Raw genomic sequence first — 5594 nt, forward strand, 5'->3', positions numbered from 1 at the left:
TGTGAAGAGAGATGGATTCTGATGAGTGTCCGAGCAGCTGAGACAAAGGCACCTGGCTGAGGAGCACAGAGATCAGAAATGCTAAGACTGATGCCAGGGGTTTTGATAGGCCCCTCAAAGGACAAAAGGAAAAGACAAGACACCAAACAGACAGAGTGCACAACAGACAAGTGACACAACACACACCAGGACTGCTCTGCCCGGCACACCTCGGCACTCTGATCCAGAATGAGACTTTCTGTAGCCTAAGCGGTCACTTCTTGGACATCCCTGTCACCAAAAATGACTCAAAAAATCCCTCCCGGTGGCCCCTGATCCCACACCCCGCTTTCAAGCCCTCCCTGGCTCCGAGCCCTCCACTTATCTCTCGGACGTCTAGGGAGGTGAATCCACGCTGGGTGGCAAAGAAGGCCGCCTCTCCCTCAGGGAAATTCCTGCTGTTGCTGGGCTGTTGTCTCCTACACAGCTACAATAAAGAAAACCAAACATCAAAGCATAATCTTGGCAGCCCATCACCAAAACCCGACAATTCTGCTACTCACTGTCTCCTAAGCTTGCCCGTGTCCTCGGCCCCGTGCTTCAGCTGCGCTCAGAGGCCAACGCCGGCGTCGCAGGGTCTGCCTGGGTAAAGAGCAGACAAGGTGACGTGGCAGCGCTGGAACTTGAGGGGACCATCCCTCCTTCTCCTCCCTGACTCACCTCAACTCCTCGCCCGTTATCCAAGACTACCTGGATGGGGCCTTCACAAGGAGAAGATCAAGGCTCCATCACAGACTCCTGGAATGCTCCCGGAGGGCTCACGGGTGAGGTGACCCGGGTCTGTCGTCCGGTTGGTGAGAGGGGAGCTCGGCCTCCTGCGAGTGGACTCCCTAAAACACACAATAACGGAGGCTTAGAGTTGCACCAGCGAGTGAGGCTTGAACAATAGCAACTGCTTCTGTCCACCCATCGCTGCTCACCTCGCCCACGTCAGCTTGACTGCTGAGATCCGGCTTTACCACCTAAAAATAAAGACAAAGAACAGAGATGTAACACGGCCATCATTTACACCTCCCCTGCAAATCAAAACAGTGACTGACCTTCTCAGGGGAGCCCCTCACCCAGACTGGGGGGCTCTGCCACAGATTTCATCCCTCTGCATCTGAAAGAAAGTTCGGACAAAAGTCAGAGTGCTGCAGGATACCTTGACAGCTCCACACATCTTGTGGCAATCTAGGAATACCCTCTACAGTCTAACCACACCCCACATCACAAATTTCAAGCCCCCGGCACTATTACCCTCGTACCCCTACACCCAGACTGAGCATCAAGGCAGAGCAGCTCCCAGCCAAACACACACCAACACCCGTGACACAGCACAGGACAAACGAGGGGACGCAACAGGGACAGAAAACTCTGGGCAAGAAGAATGACCCTGAGGGTCCAGAGAACTCGGAATGAGATGACCGAGGTGAGAAGGAAGGTGAGCTGGCCAGGCTCAGAGAACCCTGCAGGAACAAGATGCCATCGGGATGACTTATCCCAAGAAACACAGAGATGGATGCCCGAGAACCCTACGGTCAGAATCCTCGACTTGTCTTTGCATTCTCACAAGACCTAACCCGCCGGAATGGATCAGGGCGGTGCACGGCTGTCAGTACAGCTCAGAACAAGACCTGAAAAGGCATCGGACTGGATGCTTGTGAAGAGAGATGGATTCTGATGAGTGTCCGAGCAGCTGAGACAAAGGCACCTGGCTGAGGAGCACAGAGATCAGAAATGCTAAGACTGATGCCAGGGGTTTTGACAGGCGCCTGAAAAGACTAAAGGAAAAGACAAGACACCCAAAAGACACAAAGTGCACAACAGACACAACACACCCTGGGACTGCTCTGCCCGGCACACCTCAGCACTGTGATCCAGAATGAGACTTTCCCTTATTGTAGCCTAAGGGGTCACATCTGGGACATCCCCATCTCCAAACCCGACTCAAAAAATCCCTCCCGCTGACCCCTGCCCTGGCACCCCGCTTTCATCCTCTCCCTAGTTCCGAGCCCTCCACTTATCTCTCAGATGTCTGGGGAGGTGAATCCACGCTGGGTCCCAAAGAAGGCCGCCTATGCCTCTGGGAAATTCCTCCTGTCACTTGCCTGCTGTCTCCTAGTCAGCTACAATAAAGAAAACCAAACATCAAAGCATAATCTTAGCTGCACCTCAGCCAAAAACCAGCAGCTCTGCTACTCACCGTCTCTTAAGCAGGACCGGGTCCTCGGGCCCCGTGTGTGCTTCAGCTGAGCTCGGAGGCTGACGCTCGCAGCGCCAAAGCCTTAGAGGCATTACTGGCACCGAGCCCACCCACCGTGGCCTCCATTAGGGCTGTGAGCATCCCCGGTTAGAGCAGGACAGGAACGCAGGGTGGACATCCCCGGTGAACCTCAACCCTGCGGACTCGGCCCCACCACTGTCACTTCCTGCCTGGCCCTAGCTTAGGGTTACTGCCTGCACCTCTCAGGACTTCTGGCATTGCCTTGCCATTAGGATTGCTGCCTGCACCTGCTCTCAGGGAAACAGTGTTGGAAGCAGCACTGTGAGGACCGGGATACCTGTACTCTGACTTGTATCCTAGGCTGTACCCCTGATTTTCACTGTGTGTTCTCTAGTCCTTCAGTCCTTTACCTCAGCCTCTGTGTGTATCACTGTAACCTCCCCCCTTCTGAACCCTGCTTCTTCAGAGCCCTAGACCTTGCAGCCGGGGACGCTCTGCACCATTAGGGTCCCAAGAGCTGTCCCGCACGCAGGACAGGTACATCCACAGTTGTTCCCTGCCTACCCTAAGAAACGTGGCCCTGAGACAGGGCAGAGGCTGACAGAGCCGAACTCTTTGCGGTGGCAAAAGGCACGAAGCCTTACCAACCGCCGCCTCGAGAGGGAAATCAGGAGCACTTCCACCGGCTGCGGAGAGACAGGGAATCCCAGGGTGGGTGGGGCGGGAAACCCCCGTTATCCCCAGCCCTGCTGGATCCTGCTCCCCACTATCGCTTCCTGCCTGGCCCTAGCCTGACAGTGTCTGCACAGGTCAGAGCTTCTGGTGTGTTCCTGCACTAGGGCTGCTGCCTGCACCTGCTCTCAGGGGAAGTGTGCTGGTAGCAGTGCTGTGAGGGCCGCTACACCTGTACTCTGACTTGTATCCTAGCCTGTTCCCCTGGTTTTCACCGTGTGTCCTCTAGTCCTTGAGTCCTTTACCTCAGCCTCTGTGTGTGTGGCTACACCTCCCCCCTTCTAAACCCAACTTCTTTAGAGCCCTACACCTCGCAGCCAGGCCTTCTGGCATTGTCCTGCATAAGGGCTCCTGCCTGTACCCGCACTCAGGGAAACGGGCATGTCTTTAGGGCTACTCCTTCGGGTTTGGGTCGGGCTGGTACACCTGTACTCTCAATTGGCACATCTTGGACATCCCTATCTCCAAACCTGACTCAAAAACACCTCCTGACAAGTCCTGACCCAGCACTCCACTTTCATCCCCTCTGTGGCTCTGAACCCTCCACTTATCTCTTGGACGTCTGGGGATGAGAATCCATGTCGGGTGCCACAGAAGGCCGCCTCGCCCTCTGGGAATTTCCTGCTGTCACCGGGCTGCTGTCTCTTATTCGGCTACAAGAAATAAAACAAACATCGATGTATGATCTCAGCAGATCTGTTGGCCAATCAGTCAGGGCGTAAGACAAGTGGACCACCTCAAACACACAAACAATAACATAAGCTGAAGAGTTACACCGGAAACACCACTACACTTAACTGCATAAATACATAAATTTTCAAACAGACAACCCCAAAAAAATTCCAGCAAAAAAAGCCAACTCTTATCACCCCCAGTCAAACTACTGAATATAATAAAAACAACCCCACGTCCAATCCCCTCAATAATACTCCAGAACACATACCCAGAGCGCCCCCAAAGTTAAAGACCTCCCGCTAGCCAAATAAAAAGGAAAAAGCCCATGTCTTGCAACCTATATTAATTCATTAACTTAAAGCTTTAAAAATAAACATTAAAGTTTAAACCTTTAGATAACACTAGCACACCATAGACGCCAATCCCATCACTACATGCCAAACCAAAACTTATTTCAACCTTTTGTGCTGCTGCTGCTCGGCACAAAGGTTTGTCCCTCAGCACCTCCTGAAGTAATGTTCCACGCCCAAGGCCTCCCCCAGCCCCTGTGAGATGAACTCACCATCCTTCCATGAGCCTCACCTGGGAGCCCAGCATAAACCCCTCTCCTCCCGCAGCTCCGTGCCAAACTGAGCTCGGGCTCCCCTCTTAAAGCAGTGCTGGCAGGACCTGCCCCCTCATTATCCTTTACAGCTTACACCTGTCCCCTCATCAGTGTGACAGCTCTCACCTGGGGCTGCTCTGTCCCCTCAATCAGCCTGTGACAGCTCTCACCTGCAGCTGCTGCCAGTCCCTGCCGCTCATTTCCTGGACATTGCACTGTGTGCACTGACACGCTGGGGCACCGGGCTTTCCTTGCTGTGAATAAGGATCCCTCTTCTCCTGCACGTGCCCAAGGCTGAAACTGGGATTCCACCTCCTAAATTCCGTTTGTGTGAGGTTCACAATTCCTAAGGAAATTTCCCAGCAATCGTTACCCTTCATTTACATTTTCTCCTTTGGAATCATTACTACCTTGTCTTTCTGTGCAAGGGTTTCCAAACGTTCATTGGGAGTTCAGTAGCCGGGTTGGCTTGTTTATAACATAGCTGACAATCCCAGGCTCAATCCAAACACCCAGAGATACAGGGAAATATGGAGACAGTTTATAAATACTGCCCACCTCTGACCCTGAATTCTTCATCGCACATCCTTGGAGCAGATTTACTCCATCCTTTCTTCCCAGCAGCACCTCTCCAGCACAAATCTCACTTCTCACACCTGTTTCTTCCCACAAACCAAACAGAAATCTACTACAGGGCGAGGCGGGGAGGGGCAAGGCCGGTCTCGGCGCAGAGCCCCCGGGCCCTCAGGGCGGGCCGGGGGGACCGCAGCAGAGCCCGGGCCGGGTTGGAGCCGGAGCCGGTCTGAGGGCGGAGGCCCCGGGCCCTCAGCGCGGGCCGGGGGGCGGGGGCGGTTCCCGGGGCCCGCTGTCCAATCAGCACTGCCGATGCCTCAGCGAGCCCGCCAATCGCGGGGATTCAAAAGGGTGGCGGAAGTAGCTGCTGCTCTATGGGCTCGGTGAGGAACGCCCCGGTGGGGTCCCGGCGCCGTGCACTTGGGACCCGCCCCGCGCCCCTGAAGCCGCGCCCCCGGTACTGCCCGGCCCCGGCTGCCTCCGGCCCCGCCTCACAGAGCCCCGGCTCCGCCCCGGCCCCGCCCCGAGCCCGCCCCGGCTCTGCCCCTGCTCCGCCCCGAGCCCACCCCGAGCCCGCCCCGGCTCCGCCCCGAGCCCGCCCCGGCTCCGCCCCGAGCCCGCCCCGGCTCCGCCCCGAGCCCGCCCCGGCTCCGCCCCGGCTCCGCCCCGAGCCCGCCCCGGATCCGCCCCGGCTCCGCCCCGAGCCCGCCCCGGCTCCGCCCCGAGCACGCCCCGGCTTGGGGGCGGGACCATCGCCCGCGACCC

General features: G+C 56.4%; 1 long non-coding RNA gene across 1 annotated transcript; it reads right to left on the bottom strand.

Annotated features, from left to right (window-relative positions):
* Positions 1-3186: 3186 nt before the first annotated feature.
* Positions 3187-4929, bottom strand: LOC136304755 (uncharacterized). Its single transcript, XR_010724791.1, has 3 exons — positions 4815-4929; positions 4427-4602; positions 3187-3630 (listed from the first exon to the last, which is right to left on the bottom strand). It is a non-coding gene; the product is annotated as an uncharacterized lncRNA (long non-coding RNA).
* Positions 4930-5594: the final 665 nt, after the last annotated feature.

The sequence above is a fragment of the Chamaea fasciata genome, unplaced genomic scaffold, assembly GCF_029207755.1.
Source record: "Chamaea fasciata isolate MVZ Bird 193981 ecotype frontalis unplaced genomic scaffold, bChaFas1.0.hap1 SCAF_162, whole genome shotgun sequence".
Taxonomy (NCBI): domain Eukaryota; kingdom Metazoa; phylum Chordata; class Aves; order Passeriformes; family Sylviidae; genus Chamaea; species Chamaea fasciata.